Here is a 23228-nt window from a genome sequence, read left to right as displayed (position 1 = left end):
CCTGTCTCGTGTGTCACAGCCATCTGTCACAGCTCTCTCTCTCCTGTGTGAAGGCATCTGTCACAGCTCCCTCTCTCCTGGTGACAGCCGTCTGTCACACAGCTTTCTCTCTTGTGTGTGACAGCTATCTGTCTCACCCCTTCCTCTCTCCTGTGTGAAAGCCGTCTGTCGCACAGCTCCCTCTCTCCTGTGTGACAGCCATCTATCACAGCTCCCTCTCTCCTGTGTGACAGCCGTCTGTCACAGCTCCCTATCTCCTCTGTGATACCCATCTGTCACAGCTCCCTCTCTCGAGTGTGACAGCCATCTGTCACAGCTCCCTCTCTCGTGTGTGACAGCCGTCTCTCACAGCTCCCTCTCTCCTGTGTGACAGCCGTCTGTCACAGCTCCCTATCTCCTGTGTGACAGCCGTCTGTCACAGCTCCCTCTCTCCTGTGTGACAGCCGTCTGTCTCACAGCTTCCTCTCTGCTTGCATGGGTTGAGTTGTGTTGCAGTGTTCTGTGCTGTAACTTCTCTTCTCTGTTCCGTTCTTTGTCTCCTGCCCACAAGGAATGAGGCCACAGGCAGGAAGGGGAGCCGAGTAAGGAAGTTGACTGAAAGAAAAGAGAAAGCACCAGGCAACCACCTGCGGCCCCAAGAGAGGGGCTGGGCAGCACCGCCTGGCTCTAATCTGTATGTGTTTCTAAAGGAGGAAGTTTGCCTGATTGGTCAAGGTATATGCTAACGAGGTAGTCTATGAGGACCTATCAGGCAAGCAGCTGAGCCTGACTGTGATTGGTTTGGCCATGAACCAATCATCAGAGGGAAGTTAGGCCTAAGCCCACACGGGCCCATGGTGGGTGGGGCCTGGTGAGAAGCAGGAACCAATCAGCAAGGCCAGGAGTGGCAGGCAGCCGCAGGACTCAGTTCGGTCACCCAACAGCAGTGTCCTGGTCTGCTCAGCTGGGTGCCTGCCCTCCAGGGGCCGCTGTGTCACTAACATAATTTTCAAGATAACACATGGACCTTCTGAGCCAGCACTTCATTAAATTTGCCCTTGAAGAGTTAAAAATAAAAGTGTTAGCTGGCGCCGTGGCTCAATAGGCTAATCCGCCTGCGGCTCCGGCACACTAAGTTCTATTCCCGGTTGGGGCTCCGGATTCTGTCCCGGTTGCTCCTCTTCCAGTCCAGCTCTCTGCTGTGGCCCAGGAAGGCAGTGGAGGATGGCCCAAGTTCTTGGACCCTGCACCTGCATGGGAGACCAGGAGAAGAACCTGGCTCCTGGCTTGAATCAGTGCAGTGCGCCAGCCGCAGTGGCCACTGGGGAGTGAACCAATGGAAAAGGAAGACCTTTCTCTCTGTCTCTCTATCACTGTCCAATCTTCCTGTCAAAATAATAAATAAATAAAAGTGTTTAAGACATCACCTCTAAGCACACTTATGGCAGCATCGTTGCTTGGTAGCAGAGAAAACTGCAAACAAAGTGAATGCCACGTGAGAGAGACTGACAGAGACCCACGCTAGGAGCAGCATTCAGCCACAGAAAGGAACATGTCCGCTGACCAGACTTCCCTGAGAATTCAGAGAAAACAGAAATAACACATATGATGGAACCCACCCTTACACCAAGACAGGCCAAACGCAGCCCGAAAAGTAGGCAGAGGTAGTTGGGTGTTAGCAGCAGCCCCTGGGGACAGGTGGAAGCTGGCCCTCATGACAGAGAAATCCCCCCAGGTCCTCGATTTGGGTGTATTGGAACCCCACGATCGCAGTTCCCAGTCTCCAGACAGTTGAGAGAGGGCCCTTGTGACCATCAGCAGAACAAGGTCAGGAAGTTCAGACCGCTGTGGACCACACATGTGGACAACGGCAGGCCTACAGCACACGGTGCTTGAGAGGTTAGAAAAGTGGTACCCAGGCCTGCTTGGTCCATCCCATGGGTCCATTCAGCATCTGGAAGCCCAGGGCCACTGCTAGTGGTAGGGTCAGCAGTCAAAAGGGCTGGATTTGGGGTATCCAGAGAGAAGCAAGGACAAGCCAGACCTCGCTTTGTCTTTGTACCTGCATGGCCGGCTCGAGAGAGTGTAGGCTGCTGCTGCTGCTCTGCCTTCTAAGTCCCCCATGCACCACGCTCTAGGGCGACTCCTCTCTCTCTCTCTCTCTCTCTCTCTCTCTCTCTCCCCCTCCCTCCCTGTCTCTTTCACTTTCTTTGCGTTTCAAACAAATAACTAAATCTTTTTTTTAAAAAAAGACTGGAAATCCATGCATATAAGAGGTCTTCAAATAATTATGAATTGTGAAAAAAACTATGCATAGGTTTCAAAGCTGTTTTGCATTAAGAGAAATGGATGTTTTTGTTGTATTTCCATGAATTTTGGGAAGAGTTCTTGTTACACTGAACACTTCCTCAGAAACAAGGACACAAGCACCACTCAGGGAGCTGCAACGTCACTACCCAGGGAAACGTCACTCCCCAAGGACACATCATCCCAAGGCCATCAGGTCACTGCATCCATGATGGAGACCCCAGGGTCAATGAGAAGCTCAAGGTCAGGACTGAGGTGAGAGAGCTAGACACAAAGCTGGTATCCCGAAGCCGCAGAGGCTGGTGGCAGTGATGACTACACGCACGTGAACCAGGAGCTTGGAGGGACCAGCACGTGGGGAGTATGCGGACGGCCAACTGCAATCTTAGGAGCAAACAGACGCACAGGCAGCTTGCGCTAAGCATAAGCAACCCCCAAGGCCGACATCAGAGGTGGAGACTAAGGCTGTTGTCCAGTCTAGAGTCAAGTTCCACACTTTGTTCTCTGTCCCTACACAACACTCAGGGCCAGAACCCACCGATGGAAGCAGTGCTCCGATTGGCGGAGTGAGCAGCCGGCAGGGCGGTGGCAAGCGTGTCCATGTGGCACGTCTCTATCTGAGGTGCTCCCAGATTGCTCCAACAGCCACACTTCCCACGCACTGGTGGCAGCTGCCACAGGGAAGGTTCACACACAGAACTGTGCAGCTACGTGTGGACAGATTGCTCAGGGAGGGGTGCAAGTCTGGGAAGAGACCCTCTGAGGTGTCAGGGAGGGCCTCACGGGAAGAGAGTGAACAGGGAGAGAAGCCCACGTGGCCGTCCATGGACACAGTGGCCCCAGGGTGTGCAGTGCACTGACCCAGAGTCCGACCCTTCCCCTGCAAGGCAGGGAAGCTGGAGCGTGGAATGTGCATGTTTAGCTGTGGAGATCATGACAGCTCATCGTGTGAGACAAAGGCATACTCACATGACGCTGCCCTGAAGAGTACGCGCTCACACCTCGAACGTGTACCCCGATAGGTGCACCCCACATCTGGGGCTCAATAAGCCCCTTTCATGAGCATCTTGCAATACAGGAGATGCCATCAGGGTGCAGATTGGGCTTTGGAATTCCAATGATTTTCTCTGCCAAATACCATGCACGCTTGGCAAATGTGAACCCATTTTGTGACCCCATTTTGTGACCCCAGCATGGGTTCCTAATGTATTTGTAGGAACTTTAGAGATATCAGAGCTGATTTAATGAAAACATTAACAAGAATTTTAACATGTCCCTGACTTGACAAGGCTCCAGGGATATTTACAATAAAAGCAAAGCAGCCTCCCACGGAGGTCTGGGACTCACAGCCGAAACTTCATTCAGAAAGAACTCTCATCATGGTCTCCTGAAGCCATGAGTGCAACCGGCTCCCCCAGCCCAGCCGCTGCTCTGCTCACCCCCACAGCCCGTCACTCTCTCTGCTCCCTAGGAAGCCCCGCACCTCCCCGCCAGCTCCCGGAGTGCAGCCAGCACCTCCTTATTCCTCAGGCTGCAGATGAGGGGATTCAGCATGGGGGTGAGCACATTGCTGAACACAGACAGCGCCTGGTCCTGCTCTGGGCTGTGGGAAGAGGTGAAGCTCATGTAAATGAAGATGTTGGGACCGAAGAAGAGACTCACCACCGTGAGGTGGGAGGAGCAGGTGGCCAGGACCTTCTGCCTGCCCTTGACGGAGCTCATGCGGAGCACGGCGAGGAAGATGAGTGTGTAGGAGGCTGTGATGAGACCGAAGGGGACGACCAGCAGCATCACACTGTTTACCACCACCACCGACTGATACACGGATGTGTCCTCACAAGACATCTTGATGAGGACGGGCACCTCGCAGAAGAAGTGCTGGATCTCCCGGGACCCTCAGATGGGAAAGTGCAGAGGGTAAACCGTGTGAACCAAGGAGCTGGCCGAGCCTCCAACCCAACACCCAAAAACCATGTGCAGGCAGAACCTGGGGTTCATGATGGCGGGGTAGCGCAGCGGGTTGCACACAGCCACGTAGCGGTCGTACGCCATGAGGGTCAGGATGAGGCACTCAGACGTCCCCAGCAACAGGAAGAAGAAGCTCTGTGTCCCGCAGCCAACCCAGGAGATGCCCCTCTCCCCTGTGAAGAAGTTGGTGGCCATCTTGGGGACGATGGTGGAGGTCAGTGTCAGGTTGATGAGGGAGAGCTGGCTGAGCAGGACGTACATGGGCGTGTGCAGCCGGGCGTCCCCCAGGATCAGGACGATCAGAAGGGCGTTTCCCAGGAAGGCCAGGATGTAGATGAGGACCACGGCGGCTTGAGGAGCAGAGAGTGCCGAGACCCAGGGAAGAGCCCGGCCAGGAGGAAGTCCGTGGCCGAAGAGGCGTTCCCACCCACCATGCCGCTGCACGGCCACGAGGGAGACCACTGGAGTCACTGCCACGCGTGACAGACCTCGTGTCAGTCTGGAGGCCAGAAGTTCTAGAACCTTCCCCCAGCTCCGGGTTCTCACGTAGCCTTTGCCCCCATCTCAGGGAGAGCACTTTCCCGTGTCTCTTGAACAATCGCCTGACTTGGTAAATACAGAAAACTGGACACACGATCCACGCCAGCACTAACCGGCCTCTGCTGAGCTGAGTTCTTCCGATTTTCTTCTTTCTTTCTAAGTTGGAGAATCCTGTAAATACTAACACCCATTTCTAGAAATACAGGCTTAAACTGCTGTACACTGTTCGTGTTAGCCGTGGGACCTAGCTAACAACTTTTGTGCATCGGAGCAAAAATGAAGGAAATTCTAATCAGTTCTTTCAATTTGCCTTTATAAATTATAAATCAATTACTTGGTTTCATTCTAATGAAATATCCTACTGTTTGCTTGCCTCTTGGTGGGTGATTGTCCTTATGCTATACATAGGGTGAGAGAAATTGCTAGACACACAGAACTGCCAAGCATCAGTTTTCAGTTTTACTGACCAAGGAAAGCTGCCGTGGTGTGGGCAGCTGTGCTCCTGTTCTGGGAGCCCGCCCCAGATGGCTCCTGCTACATTACCCCAGCCCGCAGGTTTCCCCTGGTGCTCCCGGCCAAGAGAAAACGAGCAGCCAAAATCGCGAGGCCTGCACTTCAGCTCCTGCAGAGGGGAGAGTCGGCAGGGAACTGCAGAAGGGGGCGCTCGGCTTGGATTCCCCAAACCAGACTCCCTGTGAAACGGGGAGGGGACTCCCAGCGCGGTGGGTGAGGTTCAGCGGAGGCGCAGCTTCCAGTGAACAAGAGGAGACAGGATGAAGACTAATTTGATGATACCAGGAAAAACAAGGGAAGGTAAAGGAGGAAAGAGCACAGGTAAAGTAAGCGGTAGGGGCCGGCTTTGTGATGTACTGGGGAAAGCCGCCACCTGCAGCGCTGCCCTCCCATTTGGGCACCTGCTCTTGTCCCAGCTGCTCCAGTTCCCATCCAGCTCCCTGCTGTCAGCCTGAGAAAGCAGCAGAAGACGGCCCAAGTGTTTGGGCCCCTGCACCCATGTGGGAGACCCAGAAGAGGGTCCTGTTTCCTGGCTTCCTCCTGGCCCAGCCCTGGCCATTGCAGCCATCTGAGTAGTGAACCAGCAAATGAAAGAACTCTCTCCCTCTCCTTCCCTCACTCTCCCTCTCTCCCTCCCTCCCTCCCTCTCCCTCTCTACCTCCCTCTCCCTCCCTCTCTCTCTCCCTCCCTCCCTCTCTCTCTCTCTCCCATCCCCCCCATGTCTCTGTAACTCTGACATTCAAATAAATAATATTTAAAAATTTTTTAAACATCAGTAGCACAGTAGCAGGTATTAAGTTCTCATTGAAACATCAATCGGCCAAATTGCTCCAATTTTGTTCAATAAATAACCCTGCAGCGGTTTGTTGTCTATAAGAAATACACCTAAAACAGTAAATTAAAAATGACATTTATAAATAGGGACATAGATATTAAGCAAATGCCATAAAGAACAATAAGAAGGAAATGTACAGAAATATGTTGAGCAAGGTGTATTTTATATGTTCTGCAAATAGAATCACTTCTCAGACAAAAAATACAATCACTACTCAGACCAAAAAGCCGTTATAGAATATGATAAGAAGCACAATTTAGAAACGCAGTCAGCAGGTACTTGTACATGAAACAACACAATGACCAAAAGCCACTGTTTGATAACTGTTACGCCTATAAAAATCACTTGAAAAGTTCCGGAGGGAGATCCTGGCACATCCCTGTAAGGCTTAGTTCTCGCCGGTTTTCCACTGGAGTCGTTAGGGCTGGTGGAAGGACAGGCAAGCAGACAGCAGTCACAGCTCAGGGGAACTGGCGCTGTGGCAGAAACGGGCGCCGGTCCCCAGCCCTGGCTCTCCTGGCAGATGCCCCGGTTACAGGGTAGCAGTGGCTCAGAGAACCACGGCTTCCGTCCTGCAGGGCCAGGGGTTAGCACAGGGTTTCATCCAGGCACCCCCTAAGATCAAGTCTAAAGTTCTCCCTTGTTTAACCCATGCCAAACACCAAAACAACCTGCAACAACACATATATGCTAAACAGAAAAAAGAATCCCAATAGAAAAAAACACAATTTCTTTTAGATCGTTGACAGCATTCCTCAAATATTTGAATGAAGTGGTGCCTGGGGAAGCCCTCGGCTGAGTCATCATTTCCCAAAGCAGGAGTGAGCACAGCAGGTGCTCCCGGTCCTTGAAGGCAACTGTGGCTCCGGCCCAGGGTGCTGGCGCTGCCCTCTGCTGCTGCAGCAGTACTGCCCACAGCCCCTCGGGGTCGCGGGCTGTGCTTGGGCCATTCGCTGGTCCTTTAATTTCCCTGGGACGTCAACGGCTTCCCTGCCACGCTCCCTCCTCCTCCACGTTTATCCACCATCAGTTTTCCCGTGAACTTACTCTGATGTGTTTGCTGCAGCTCCCCGCTGGGACTTGAACGTGCGCAGGAACTGGAGCAGCCGCTTCTACCAACAGATCTTGAACACGGGCTTTCTTTTCCTCAGAGCCTTTGTAAAATGCCAGCCCAGGAAGACGCTCATGAAACGTGGACACAGAGTCACTGCCCAAACCTGAGAGCACCGCAAACAGGACACGGCCGCCATCGCCACCACAACCTCGGCGACAGCACCACCCTCGTCCCCTGGTGTCCTTTGCTCCTGTTTCTGCCTGTTTTGTGTGGGGACACTTAACAGGAGACCAGCCCGGGGAGTGTCAGCATGCTCAGCACCGCCCCCTTAACTCTGCAGGACAGCTCAGGAACAGCGCCATGTCCCTCCGCTGCAGCATCCCCTACCTGTGAGAGTCCACAAGGGACGCCTCTCACGCCAGCGGAACGTGCCATGTCCGAGGCGGTGGGACCAGACCTGCCGAGGCAGAGTGTCCCATGGTGTCATGGTGTTCAGTGCCCGGGACGAGCAGCGTGGCTCTGAGACGCCAGAGTTCAAGGACACGGGAGCCCCGCAGCTGTCCGTCACTGAGCTGCAGGTATACCACACAGGAACTCGGAGAGCTTCTGTGAGACACAGTCACCCAGTGTTTCTCTCGGTTTTAACATTTCTCAAGGCTGCCGCTGGAACGTGGACCATCGCCTCAGGAAATCACTGTGTGGACAGCAGTGTTTGTGGATTTTTTTAAAAATATATTCATTTATTTATTTATTGGAAAGGCAGAGTTAGAGAGGGAGGGAGAAAGGGAGGAGGTCTTCCATCCCCTGGTTCACTCCCCAATGGCTGCAGCAGCCAAGGCTGTGCCAGGCAGAAGCCAGGAGCCTGGAGCTTCTTCTGAGTCTCCCACATGAGTGCAGGGACCCAAGCACTTGGGCCATCTTCTACTGCCTTCCGAGGCACATCAGGAGGGAGCTGGATTGCAAGTGGACCATCCTGGACTTGAACTGGCGTGCATATAGGATGCTGGTGTGGCAAGTCGCAGCTTTACCCACCACACCACAATGCCGGCCCCTTTGGGTGGACAACACAGCCTCCCTACTGGGCTGTGTTCCTATGCACCTGCAGAGATGTAAAAGGGGATGGAGGCTCCTTCTAACAGACCCAGAACCACATATTTGTAGGTTAACAGAGACATGTGACCTTAGAGGATCTTACAGGGTTTATTAATAGTTTATTATTTTGATTATATTATAGCTTTCTATGCAATTTCAAACTGTAGCACAGGATAAATCTGCATTATAAAAGCCTATATTAAAATTATTTCTTTGGGTTACCTGTTACTCTTCCTTTTCCTCAATTCTAGTCTCAGGTGCACAGCCTGTCTGTGGCCCCAGTGTCTCTGTTTTGGTCCACATCCTACCCTCTGCCCCCCAGCACCAGAGACAGAGGCCACTGTCTGTGTTTGTTTGATATGTTGTCCCCATTTCAACTGAGGTGAGTCATTGCTACTACCTATGGGTGAGTCTTGTCTCTTATTATCTGTCCAGTGCCGGGCTCTATCTCCATACCCTCCGCACCTCTGCCCCATGGTTTGCTGTGTTCTGGAGCTGAAAACCGCCAGATCAAGCTCTCTCCAGTCCCACCTACTATGAGAAACTGCAGGGGCTGCTGGGGCAGAGCACGGAGCTGCCGCCTGTGATGCCGGCATCCCATATGGGGGCTGGTTTGAGTCTTGCTGCTCTACTTCCCACCCAACTCCCTGCCAACGGCCTTGGAAAAGCAGCAGAAGATGGCCCAAGAGTTTGGGCCTCTGCCAACCACGTGAGACCTAGATGAAGCTCCTGGCTCCTGGCTTCGGCCTGGTCCAGCCTGGGGACCTTGTGGCCACCTCAGGAGTGAACCGGAAGATGGAAGATCTCTCTGTCTCTCCTTCTCTCTCTGTAACTCTTTCAAATAAATAAATAAATCTAAAAAAAGAAAAACTTTATGATTAGCCTCCTTAGGAAGCTTTCTGCTGTAGTTGTATTTAATATTTACATAGCTATAATTTTATTAGCAATTCTCTATTTTCATTAGAATTTGGGCACCAAGTATGTTTTATAGTTTCAGCATCTCATCTCATTTTAGAGCAGTGAATGGGGCGTGTGGCTTGATGCACTGACAGCACAGATCTGGGAGATGAGGTTGTGACTGTTGCTGTGGTCAAAATTATGTTAAATAGTTATGGGGATGCTGGGATATCACAACCTTAGGGTTCTATACCACAGCTAAAATATAGGGTCATGGTGGACAGCCGTGGGGCTGATCGCATCTCAGCGGACAATGGTCATGGCAGACAGCTACAGAGACAACCGCCATCACAGTGGACAGTGGTCGTGGCTGACAGCTACAGAGACAATCGCCATCGCAGTGGACAGTGGTCGTGGCTGACAGCTACAGAGACGATCGCCATCACAGTGGACAGTGGTCGTGGCTGACAGCTACAGAGACAATCGCCAACGCAGTGGACAGTGGTCGTGGCTGACAGCTACAGAGACGATCGCCATCACAGTGGACAGTGGTCGTGGCTGACAGCTACAGAGACGATCGCCATCACAGTGGACAGTGGTCGTGGCTGACAGCTACAGAGACGATCGCCATCACAGTGGACAGTGGTCGTGGCTGACAGCTACAGAGACGATCGCCATCACAGTGGACAGTGGCCGTGGCTGACAGCTACAGAGACGATCGCCATCACAGTGGACAGTGGCCATGGCAGACAGCTACAGAGACAACCACCATCACAGTGGACAGTGGTCATGGCAGACAGCTACAGAGACAACCGCCATCGTAGTGGACAGTGGTCACGGCAGGCAGCCTGGAGCTGATTGCATCACAGTTGACCAGTGATCACATTAGACAGCTCTGGAGATGGCCAGCACTCCCTCCGGCTGTACACTACAGTAAAACCACAGCCTGTGCTCATCCACAAGCCTGGGCAAAGCCTTCCAAGTTTGCTCTTCATTTCTCCTGGCTGCCTTCTGGCCACCCTTCCTGCTGAGATGTTTTCTCCCTGTCCCTTGCTAAACATTCACACCTTCCCCTCCACCCCACGCTTTTCCCCGGGTGCCACGCGCCCTGCCTGGAGTGTGTGCCCGCACCCGAGGCAAGCCCCAGACCCAGAGCCTCTCGTTGCCTTTCCTGGAAGCCACCTCTGCACACGGTGAGTCTTTACGGGACAATGGCTGTGCAAACGTATTTCTCTTCTGCCGTCACATCCTTCTCTGGTTGTACTCCACACTCTGCATTTCCACAAGTTCTATTCTGAAGCAGATCTCTGTCTCTGTCCACCTTCTGCTTTGCTTCATGGCCACTCGTCCTGGGTTCATCTGGGAGCTCCTCACCTCCCAGGGACAGCACCTCTGCTTCGGTTTGTTGTCTCTTACGTGGGCTTTCATCGACCAGATGAATAAATTACCTGCAATCCATAGTCCTGGAAATTGTGGACATTTTAAGCAATTTAAATGATTGTTATTTTCAATGTTCCTATTGGTTATTTAGTCTTAAAATTAATTGGGTTTGAACTTAACATACAAAGGGTGTTCAAAAAGTTCATGGAAAAGATATGATGAAAAAACTATGCATGGATTTAAAACTTTTACACCAAATAACTTCTCTTTTAATTCCATTTCCCAGTAAGTTTCTGAGGTACCTTCACATATCATGCATTCACGCATAACGGAAAATCTCCACAACAACAGATCGCAGTGGCTGAGCCTGGGGTCCCAGGACACACTCTCGGACCTTCCGACAGCATTACTGCTGAATGCATGGGGATGCTGCGGTCACAAAGCAGCGGTCCTACTCATGGCACCGGGGAACCATCCTGGGACTCAGCCAAGAACAGGATGAGCAAGAGCCGCTGGGCCAGGAAGAAGGGAGTGGAGACGCAGGCCAGGGCGCGCTGTCCGACAGGGGTGCTCCGTGCCCCAACATCTCCAGAAGGTCAGGGAGCATCCTGCCAGCTCTGTACGTGTGCTGAGTCACAGACAAGAAAAGTTACCGTGGGAACCAGGCTGCGGGAACTGGCTGAGGGTCATGCGCCTGGCCAGACGCAGGTGGGGACAGCGGGACGGGCACACCGCAGTGAGTCATCCCACAGCGCAGGTCAGTGCTGGCACTCATGGTCGTCCAAAAGGACAAAAATGCAAATTCCACCCATCAGGCCTTTACGCCTCCGTGCAAGTTCATACCACAAACCCAAATGACAAAAATGGCCTCATTTGTAGTATGCCTACAATATTGCCAATGGAATCTTCTGTCCCAGTCCCCAAATCCAGGATGGCAGCTCAATTTGAGTTGTTTTGGATACGAACGGCCGTCACACGGTTACACAGGATTCACACAGCTTCCTGCTTCCCTACCACAATAACCTATTGGCCAGAGCCCAGCCGTGGACGCAGGAAGCACGGTCACTTTTCCAGAGCAAACCTGATGTACGGAATCAGCTAGGGATCCGTGAGACCCTAAACTACCTCACTCAGTGGAAGGTGTTGTCAGCGTCCACGGACGAGGTCACCTCTCAGTCCCAGCTCATGTTAATCTCAGACTTTTCTTTAAATAGGGTCTGTCTTCAGGTACTAGTCTAGTTAGAAACTACACACAAAGTCATTTTGGAAAATTCTAGAAGTCCATGTAGATGGGAATATGCAAGTGTTTAGTCCAGCTTTGTCTCCAAGTGTACACGCGACTTTCCTGTCGGGCTCTCCCTGGAATAAACACGGCAGCAGTATCGCTGGAAACCAGCTTTGTGCCCGACGGCCCCAGACTCACAGCGTCCATCTTCCTCGTGCAAAGCTCTGAGCACGGCAGAACAGCACGATCTTACAATTCAAGGGAGCGAGGACCCGAGAGTGTCGGTCACCTCAGCGTACGAGGACGACAGTCGCGTGGTAGTGGGATCAGTGATCCGATCACTGGGCTCGCCCCAGTGGATGTCGGCTGCCCACCTGCCCATCTCTCTCTGTGGAAGCCTGGAGCCCCTTTGGAGGGAGAGGAGTGCCGGCACCCCCACAGCTCTCGAGCGTCAACGGTGCAGAGCGACAGCCTCACTCGGAGGCACGGAGGACGGGCAGTCCTCTCAACGAACACGCTTCATCGACTGCCGTCCGTGTAGACACGGAGGTGCCTTGATCCCGGCCTCACAGCATGGAGTCATTGCTGACAGGTTCTGCGTTTAACACTAAAAAAAAAAAAAAAAAGGCAATCAGAGACAACCTCAGGAGGGTATCTTATGTCTGTGAAATAAGCAAATATTTCTTAAACTGGTCCTAAAAACAAGGAAAACAAGGATGCACTGAACTCTTAAAAAAAGATGACTTCTGGGGCTGGTGCTATCCTTAGCGGGTGAAGCCACCGCCTACAGCATTGGCATTCCACTGGGTGCAGCTTCGAGTCCTGGCTGTTCCATTTCCAATCCAGCTCCTTACTAATGCTCCTGGGAAAGCAGTGGAAGGTGCCCCAAGTCCTTGGGCCCCTGCACCCACGTGGGAGACCTGGAAGAAGCTCCTGGCTTCGTCGTGGCCCAGCCTTGAACCAGTGGATGAAAGATCGCCACCCCCTCTCTTTTTCTCTGCCTCTGGCTCTCCCTGTCTGTAACTCTGCCTTTCAAAGAAATAAATATATCTTTTAAAAAAATACCCAACTTCTGTGAATCAAATCACTATTAAGACACAGAAAAGGCAAGGCAAAGAGTGGGGACAATTTGTACATGTTTTGGGGTACCATGTGATGTCCTGATGCGTGGATACATTGTGTGATGGTCACATCAGAGCAAACCCATCTACTGCCTCAATCATTTACCTTTTCTTCGCTGTGAAGATATTACAAATCCTTTCTTGCATTTTTGTAAAAAATGCAGTGCATTATTGTTATCTACATTCACCCCTGTGTTCACTGGAACACAAGAACTCCTCTCTCCTTTCTAACTCACGAATGTCACCCATCTTCATTACCACCTACTACAGTACCGAGGCACTTAAGGACAAGGCCATGCTCTGAGAAGTGGGTCCTCAGTGGATTTTGGGTGTGGACCTTGTGGGTCACACTTGGACTTTCACAGGCTAAGATCAGACCTCGTCACCAGGAGGTACAGTCTCATGGCGTCACCATGACACCTACAGCCCGTGCTGACTGAAAGGCTGCACACGGCACATGCTGTGTTTGTCACTCTAAGACGCCCAGATCTCACCATAACTAATTAACACGGCAAGAATACCATTCTACATGGTTATTCTGGTCTGAACTAGTTGGTTGGCCGTCTTGTTCTGTTTGAGACTTGTTTCTTTCCTGAAGTGGACTTGACACGTATTTTGTATATCATCTTGTTATGCTTTATTCATGATGAAATGTCATGAATAAAAGCATAAGAAAATTAAAATTTCCCATAATGCAACCACCTCAATGGTATCATGTTTAGCAGTCTGTTTTGTGCTGCCTCACAGGTTTTCACATGTGCACATGACAGTTTTGATGAAATGAGATTACCTTACACACTTGAAAGGTCAGTCTCTCTAGTCCGTATGATTTGAGTATCTCCTCCTCAGTAATAAGTAAGTGCACACCCACAGTGGGATGCTCTCTAGTTTTCCTCTTAGGGAAGTTCACCCGCAGTGACTCAGATATGTATTAATTCATATATTTAGATTTTTATATATTTGCTACAGTTTTGTTCATTCATAAAGACTCTTGGTAGATTTGATTTATATAAGGGAGGAGGAGCTTTCATTCCAAAAATATACAAAGGTGCAGCAACCCGCCTGCGGGGTCCATTCTTAAGCACACTCACTGAATGTACGAATTAGTCAACACACCTTGTTTTTACTTTTCTATACAGATAACCAGTCCCGTTCTAACAGTCTCAAGTTATCCAACTGAAACCCATGTCTACTTTTATTGCTCTCACTTTAAAAATGGTTATACATGGTGCATGTTGCTGTAGCCTACCCAATAAATACCTATTTTCTTTCTTTTAAAAGTTTGTTTTTGAAGTAGTCAATTCATTTTAATTTTATTTGTAAGGCAGACAGAGACAGAAACAGAGGAGAGATCTTCCATCTGCTGATTCACTCTCCAAATGCTACAACAGCCAGGGCTGGATGAGGCCAGAGCAAGGAGCCCGCAGCTCCATCTGGGTCTCCCACGTGGGTGGCAGGGACCCAAGTATTGAGCCGTCATCTGCTGCTTCCCAGGGTGCATTAGCAGGGCGCTGGGTCAGAAGCAGAGCCGCCAGGATCAAACAAGGCACTCCCACACGACAGGCAGGACTTAACTGCTGCAGCCAACACCCAGCCCACTTTCTCCTTCCTAAATGAAGAGTCCCATCTTCGCTCAGGGTCAGCGTGAGAAATCCTCCGTCTCCCAGCCTCCCCTGGGACAGGACAAGTGTGGCCCTCCCAGTTGCTTATTTATGGAAGCAGAATTCTGCTGTGCTGACATCCAAGCAGCAGAGCCAGAGCACCTGGCCCCAACCAGCTTCCGACTGGAGACAGAAAGCGCCGCATTTTATGCCCGTCTGGCTGTCACTGCATCTATTGCTGTCACGGCAATATCACGAACTTGCCTGTCGCGCCAGCCAGGTGACACCGGTGTGCACAGCCAGCCTCATCACGGCACAGGAGGGACGCAGGGACAAACAGAAGGCAGCAGGCGCAGCCTAGGGCGTTTATGCTCCCTTGTTAAAGAGCTGTTTCAGCCCACAGACAAGATCAAGTTCACAGGTATTTGATAGCCACCAGTTGGCAGCCCAGCCTCCTGCACCCTGAGCATTGGGAAGATGCCCGAGGGCTCCTGGACAGCCCGAGAAGCTGCCCTCATGGAGGTCACAGTTTACCTCGGATGTCACAATGAACAGAACAGTGCTGGGGCTGGCCTGTGGCTCGGCGGACTAAACCGCAGCCTGCAACGCTGGCACCCATAGGGGGCCGGCGCAAGTCCAGGCTGCTCCGCTTGGAATCCAGCTGCCTGATAATCACCTGGGAAAGCAGAGGAAGACGGCCCAGTGCTCAGGCCCTGCACCCACATAGGAGCCCCAGAAGAAGCTCCCGGCTCCTGGCTTCAGCCTGGCACTGCCCTGGCCATTGAGGCCATTTGGGGAGTGAAACAGGCGATGGAAGATCTTTCTCTCTCCATCTCTTCTCCTCTCCTTCTGTAACAAATGAATAAATTAAAAAAAAATTTTTAAAAAGTGTTACTAAGGTACCCAGTGTTACCCTAAAGATGTGTTTTGAAAAATGCACTATGAGGCTGGCGCTGTGGCGCAGTGGGTTAATGCCCTGGCCTGAAGCATCCCATAGGGGCACCGGTTTGAGACCTGGTTGCTCCTCTTCTGATCCAGCTCTCTGCTATGGCCTGGGAAAGCAGTAGAGGATGGCCCAAGGCCATGGGCTCCTGTACCAACATGGGAGACCGGGAAGAAGCTCCTGGCTCCTGGCTGTGGATCGGCACAGCTCTGGCTGTTGCAGCCAACTGGGGAGTGACCCAGTGGATGGAAGACCTCTCTCTCTCTCTGCCTCTATCTCTGTCTTTCTGTCTCTCCTCTCTCTTTGTAACTCTTTCAAATAAATAAATAAATTAATCTTAAAAAAAGAAAAAGAAAAACCACGGGAACAAAGACTGGGAGTCTGGGAATGTTTCTGATGGAGATGAACCTTGAGCTCACAACATGAAGAGTGAACAGGACTTGGGTGGACACAGGGCAAGGTGAAGAACTTGGGGAAGCCCTCATGGGAACCCACAGTGCAGACACGATGGTGGGAATGAGCCAGTGTGTGGGGGAAGGGGAGGATGGCCTCAGAGAGAAAAGCAAGCATCGGGAGAATGGTGGAGACTGGGCGTCCATAGGTAGGGTGGGACCGCAGCACATAGACTATGGAAGACAGGGTGCAGGTTACCGACAACAGGAAAGGCGTGAACGTATGGAAACAAAACAAGCCTCAAGGGCAGAACGTGCGGTAGCAAAAAAGCAGCTCAGTGAGAAAAATAATCAGGAGGATTGAGAGAACAGGGCACATGTCCCCAGGTGCTGTGTGTCTGTCCAGCCTCCAGCTGACTCCTGTGGACAGTACACATTTGATAAGCACCTATCACGTCCCAGCAATTAAACCCGGTCTTGGAGTTGCAATCCTAAAACAAACTGACCACAAGCACGCCATGACTAGCAGACGGGAGAGAGAAGACCTTCCGACGTCTGAGGTTCCTTCTTGGCCGAGTGCTTTCCACGCAAGCGGAGATCTGCAGTGAGGACACCCACACAGGGCACAGGCCGCATTGTTGTGGAAGTGCAATGCACGGATAGATGCCAGGTGAGCGATGGACAGGAGAGGAACCGATTAGTGGAGGAGAAGAAAGCCGTATTCCTAGAAACCTCAGGACGTGAGTCCAGCTCTCAGAGGGGGCACCACGCAAACCGGAAACCACTGCCCTGGCCTCCCGTGGTGAGAGCAGGAGTCCATCACGGGACACGACGAGTGCCGAAAACCCAAGGTACAGCTGAGGAAAGAACTTCAGAGGGTGTGGGATCCACAGGAACAAAACTAGGAAGCCAACCGCAGCGTACAAGAGAAAACCTCACCGAGCAGAGAGACACACCTGTCCTTGGTTACGAAGACTGAAAGCCACAAGCTCGTTAACCAGCATGTCACAGCTGACATACTTGACCCTTCTGGAACCCCGTGTCGTCATCGGTAAGTGGGGATGATAATAGCCAGCATGTCACAGCTGACATACTTGGCCTTTCTGGAACCCTGTGTCGTCATCAGTAAGTGGGATGATAATACAATGTGCCTAGGGAGCCGTTACAAAAATGAGTTAACATCTGTAAAGATGTAGACTTTCGTAAGCACAATACAAGTGATGGAGAGACAGAGAGAGAGAGAATCAGGCAATTGATGTATTTTTAGTGAAAGGGGTAGGAGAAGACAAGCTTCTTCATTTGGGAAAAAATAACCCAGAATAATTATAAGAATAACCAAAATAATAATAATAATAATAATCAGAATAACCAAAATAATCAAAATAACCCAGAAAAATCACATATCAGAAGGTTGATGGCAGTGCAAATGAAGAATCCATACACAGACCCTGGGCATTTGCTATAAGAGAAATACGGCATTTCCAGTCAGTGTGGTGTGGAGTCCCCGACACAGGAGTTAACAACACTGCAGTGCTCACCAGGGACAGGCGAGTCATGAATCCAGCAGACAGCTCACAGCCTGCTGGGAGTGTGCGGGTCAGCACACTGTAGACAGCACTGCTGAAGACCCCAGAGGAGGCCGACACAGCCAGCTAGTCCTCTGGCTGGACAGAAGGCAGCTTCCAGCTCTGTGTGTGTGTGTGTGTGTGTGTGCATCCCCCCCCCCACCCACCAACCCCCCCACCCCAAATAGCAACACAAACCACAAAACTACCCATGACCTCTTCCGTGGACTTGATCATGTGAAACGGCAGACCCAGCTCTGGGGCAGCACTTGTCTAAGCGTGGAATCTCTTACTGTGATATGAAGTGAAATCGGAGGTACACAATGTATTGTGATCTGCACACATTTGAGAAAAATAAGAAGTGTGATGTCTGCACACACACGGGCGCAGTGGCGAGAGTACACCTGGAATCACACAGCAGCAGCTGCCTCTGGGCCGTAGACCACCTTCCCCATTTTTTTAAGGTTCATATTTATTTATTGGAAAGGCACAGTTAGAGAGAAATAGGGAGAGGGATTCCAGATGAGCTCCGTCCTGGTCTGCCACATGGGTGGAGGGAGCACGAGCTCCTGGGCCATATCTGCTGCTTTCCCGGGAGCCAGAGCAGAGCTAGGACTTGAACCAGTGCCCATGTGGGATGCCGGCGTTGCAGTCGGCGGCCTGACCCGCTCAGCCTCAGTGGGCGTATATCTATGTCCTCCTCTGCCTTCAAGGAGCGTGGGGAAAAGAAGCAGTGGAAGGAGGCTGGGCTGGAAGGAGCAGTGACTGTGGGGCTTCACCAGGAGTTAGCATCAAGAGCTTGTCTTCTTGACAGAGGCAATGTTCACTTTCCTAGCGTGGTTAACAGCGCCCCCTGTGGACTGAGCAGTGCAATGCAAACATGGCCGGCTCTTTGACCCTTGGAGTCAAAGGAGGCACTGGGAGTTAAGAAACATTAGTGCAAATATCCGGAAGAATGATCCGCTCGCTCCTCTCGCTTTCTCGGTGAACGGAGAACCGATCCACCGTCCACTGCAATGGGTGGGTGTTGGGTTTCCATCCGGAAGATGCAGTTCTTGTGGTAGAAAGCAGATATCTGGAAGGGATGCTTACAATTTGTTTCCTCAGGAACCAGAGTGATCTCGCCAGGAACTCATTAGAGTGTGCCACCTAGCATCAAAATACACAACTTATTTCCTTGACATAAAATGACAGCAATTCGCTCTGTTGCCCTGTTCTGTTTTCCTCTGGGTAGGATCTAATCTTATTTCAAATCTAAGCCAGCTGCTTGCTTATATGGAGAATAAATGGATTAAGACAGATAATGAGAACTGAACAGAAAAAGTTGGACTCCCATCAGAACCAAACAACTCAGGACACAACACCCCTGATGGGAGATTTGCTGCTAATACCACACGGAACGAGTCCCTTCTCCGCATGCCTGCACTTCCCGGGCCCAAGTTAAAGTAAAATCATCTGGAGAAAACTTACAGAGGTTGACCGTGGGCTGGAGCTCTGACCACACAAAACGAATACGTCACAGGTGTTCTCTCATGGGACAGTCACTTGGCCAAAGAGACAGGTGAGTCAGACAGTAATGACCACACAAGGGGCAGTTTCCAGTTGAAGGTGTATGAACACACCCATTGATCCCTTCTCCCAACTGAACCCCAATGAAGTCATAGTAACAGATCACTAATTTCGAAGGTACAACCTACATGGAAAACAGGACAGAAGAAGAATTATGGTCAGGAAGTTTACAGCAATGAAACCCAGAAGGTCGCGTGGTGAAGAACAGCAAACCTGAGATTTCATCAACTTAGGGCCACTCCAGAGAACTCCCCTTCCAGTCTGCTGAGACTGCCAGGGTTGCAAACTCAGAACAGACACGGCGTAACTCATCCTCCCATTTAGAGATGCTTTTTAAAAAAATTTTTTTATTTGACAGGGAGTTATAGACAGTGACAGAGAAAGACAGAGAGAAAGGTCATCTTTCCACTGGTTCACTCCCCAAATGGCCGCTACAGCCGGCGATGCACCCATCCGAAGCCAGGAGCCAGGCGCTTCTTCCTGGTCTCCCATGTGGGTGCAGGGGCCCGATCCCTTGGGCCATCCTCCACTGCCTTGCCGGGCCACAACAGAGAGCTGGACTGGAAGAGGAGCAACTGGGACTAGAACCCAGCGCCCATATGGGATGCCGGCGCCGCAGGTGGAGGATTAACCAAGTGAGCCACGGTGCAGGCCCCTAGAGACGCTTCTTTTGATACTGAGGTTTTTTCTTCAAGTGAGAAGTATTAATTCCACTGAAATGCTGGAAGGGTTGGATGTGTGCTCCTCTCCGGGACGGCCAGATGCACATCTGTGCACACAATTGGCATCTACACGACTTCCTCTGAGGCTGGTAATTTCCCTGACTAGTAACAAAACCAGAGCACACATTTCATAAAAGATATTCTAAATGAAATTGTAAACCCGCAGATGCCAACCGTCCCCCATTCTGCTCACAGCACTTAGAGCTAGTGGGGGAAACTGGAGGTCAGAACGACCTGTGGACATTTGTGCAGGGGCCGGACAGAGCCTCCACATCTCATGTGGCTGCGTAATCACCTCCCTCCCGAGAGGCCCACGGCGAGACCTGTGTAGATGGAAGAAAACAGAACAGAGAAAGAGAAGTTCCCACCCTGCACACTTGACTCTCGCATGATCCCTGGTCTAAGGCTGCAGATAAGCAACCGGGCGCTGGCTCAGGGCACCGCTGGGAGGTCAGGGTCCCTCCAGGCACAGCCAGTGGGCCAGCCACAGGCAGTCCTCAGCCTCTCTTACGTCAGCCCCCGACTCCCAGGAGCAAAGCAAAGTCACTTACAAGGGATCCCCTCAAGGCCAGCAGCAGACGCCTCTGCAGAAACCGTCCTGCCAGGAGAGAGCCAGATTTCTTCACAGCCCTGGGAGAAAAAAACTGCCAACTAAGAACACTACACCCAGCAAAGCTACCCCTCAGAAATGAAGGAGAAATACTTTCTACGGCAAGAAAAATGGGGGATTGCATCACCACCAGACCGGCCCTACTGGAAAAATCTAAGAGAGTCCCATACCAGAAGCAAAAGTGTAACTACCATCATGAAAGCACATGGAAGTGCACCACGCAATAGAGAGCAGATACACAAGAAAGAAAGAGGAGAGAATCCAGCACACAATACCACCAGACCACACAACCACACAGTCCAACACACAATACCACCGAAGCATACAACCACACAGTCCAACACACAATACCACCAAACCACACAGTCCAACACACAATACCACCAGACCACACAACCACACAGTCCAACACACAATACCACCAGACCACACAACCACACAGTCCAACACACAATACCACCAACCACACAACCACACAGTCCAACTCACAATACCACCAAACAACACAACCACAGTCCAACACACAATACCACCAACCACACAACCACACAGTCCAACACACAATACCAGCAAATCACACAATCATACAAACACACAATACCACAAAACATAACATCACAGTCCAACACACAATACCAGCAGACCACACAACCACACAGTCCACCTCACAATACCACCAGACCACACAACCACACAGTCCAACACACAATACCAGCAAATCACACAATCATACAAACACACAATACCACAAAACACAACCACACAGTTCAACACACAATACCACCAGACCACACAACCACACAGTCCAACACACAATACCACCAGGCCACACAGCCACACAGTCCAACTCACAATACCACCAATCACACAACCACACAGTCCAACACACAATACCACCAGGCCACACAGCCACACAGTCCAACACACAATACCACCAACCACACAACCACACAGTCCAACTCACAATACCACCAATCACACAATCACACAGTCCAATACACAATACCACCAGACCACACAGGCATACAGTCCAACACACAATACCACCAGACCACACAACCACAGAATCCAACACACAATACCACCAGACCACACAACCACACAGCCCAACACACAATACCACCAACCACACAACCACACAGTCCAACTCACAATACCACCAACCACACAACCACACAGTCCAACACACAATACAACCAAGCACACAATCATACAATCCAACACACAATACCACCCGATCACACAACCACACAGTCCAACTCACAATACCACCAAACCACACAACCACACAGGCCAACTCACAATACCACCAACCACATAACCACACAGTACAACACACAATACCACCAACTACACAATCACACAATCCAACATTCAATACCACCAGACCAACCACACAGTCCAACACACAATACCACAAGACCACACAACCACACAGTCCAACACACAATACCACAAGACCACACAACCACACAGTCCAACACACAATACCAGCAGACCACACAACCACACAGTCCAACTCACAATACCACCAACCACACAACCACACAGTCCAACATACAATACCAACAAACCAACCACACAGTCCAACACACAATATCACCAACCACACAACCACACGGTGCAACACACAATACCACCAAACAAAACAACCACACGGTCCAACTTACAATACCACTATCCACATAGCCACACAGTACAACACACAATACCACCAACTACACAATCACGCAATCCAACATACAATACCACCAGACCAGCCACACAGTCCAACACACAATACCACCAGACCACACAACCACACAGTCCAACTCACAATACCACCAACCACACAACCACACAGTCCAACTAACAATACCACCAAACCACACAACCACACAGTCCAACTCACAATACCACCAAACCACACAATCACATGGTCCAACACACAACACCACCAAACCACACAGATGGACAAAGAGGAAGAAGGGATCAGAGGATGCACAAGATAATTAGAAGAAAATGACCAGGGCCGGCGCTGTGGCGCAGTAGGTTAATCCTCCACCTATGGTGCCAGAATGAAGACCTTTCTGTCTCTACCTCTGTCTGTAACTCTAACTCTCAAATAAAATAAATAAAATCTTTTTGAAAAATGCCTATAAAAAAAAGAAGAAAATGACCACAATGACTGGAGTGTGTCTTAATGTCGATGATAAGCTTTAATATCAATGGATTAAATCCTGCAATTTAAATATATAGACTAGCAAAATGGATCTTTTATAAAATATCTATTTTATTTATTTGAAAAGCAGAGTAACAGAGAGAAATAGAGCCAGAGAGAGAGAGGTCTTCTGTCCACTGGTTTACTCCCCAAATGACTGCAATGTCGGAGCTGAGCCTATCCGAAGCTGGAGCCAGGAGCTTCTTCCAAGTCTCCCCCGTGGGTGCAGGGGCCCAGGGAGTTGGGCCATCATCTACTGCTTTCCCAGGCCATAACCGAGAACTGGATGGAAGTGGAGCATCCGGGACTTGAACTGGCACCCACTGGGGATCCTGCACTGCAGGCTGGGGCTTTAACATGCTGCACCACAGCACTAGCCCCAGTGGATCTTTTCTTCTTTTTTTTTTAAAGACCCAATGATACACTGTCTACAAGAAACTCAATTACCAGTAAAGACACATGTGGACTGAAAGTAAAAGAGCAGAGGAAGATAGACAATTAAATGAAATAAGTGAGCAGAGAGGAGTAAGCTCCCATTATACAAAACAGAATTTAATCAGAAACTGTAAAAAGAGACAGAGAAGGCCATGATAAGGGACTAATTATACAAGAGGAATAACAAGAGTGTGTGTGTGTGTGTGTGTGTGTGTGTATACACATATATATGCATCCAGTGGTGGGGCAGACAGATACAAAAAGCAAATCAGGTCTTAAA

The 23228-nt window shown here is 50.7% G+C and overlaps 1 long non-coding RNA gene and 1 pseudogene across 1 annotated transcript in view; both read right to left on the bottom strand.

The window, feature by feature from the left end:
- The window catches only part of LOC127485501 (uncharacterized), a 178624-nt gene that overhangs the window by 14010 nt on the left and 141386 nt on the right, over window positions 1-23228 (bottom strand). The window lies entirely within an intron of this gene.
- Window positions 3754-4688, bottom strand: LOC100339698 (olfactory receptor 2L3-like; annotated as a pseudogene).

This window comes from Oryctolagus cuniculus, chromosome 6 (genome assembly GCF_964237555.1).
Source record: "Oryctolagus cuniculus chromosome 6, mOryCun1.1, whole genome shotgun sequence".
Lineage (NCBI taxonomy): Eukaryota > Metazoa > Chordata > Mammalia > Lagomorpha > Leporidae > Oryctolagus > Oryctolagus cuniculus.
This window is presented reverse-complemented; position numbering and strand designations above follow the sequence as displayed.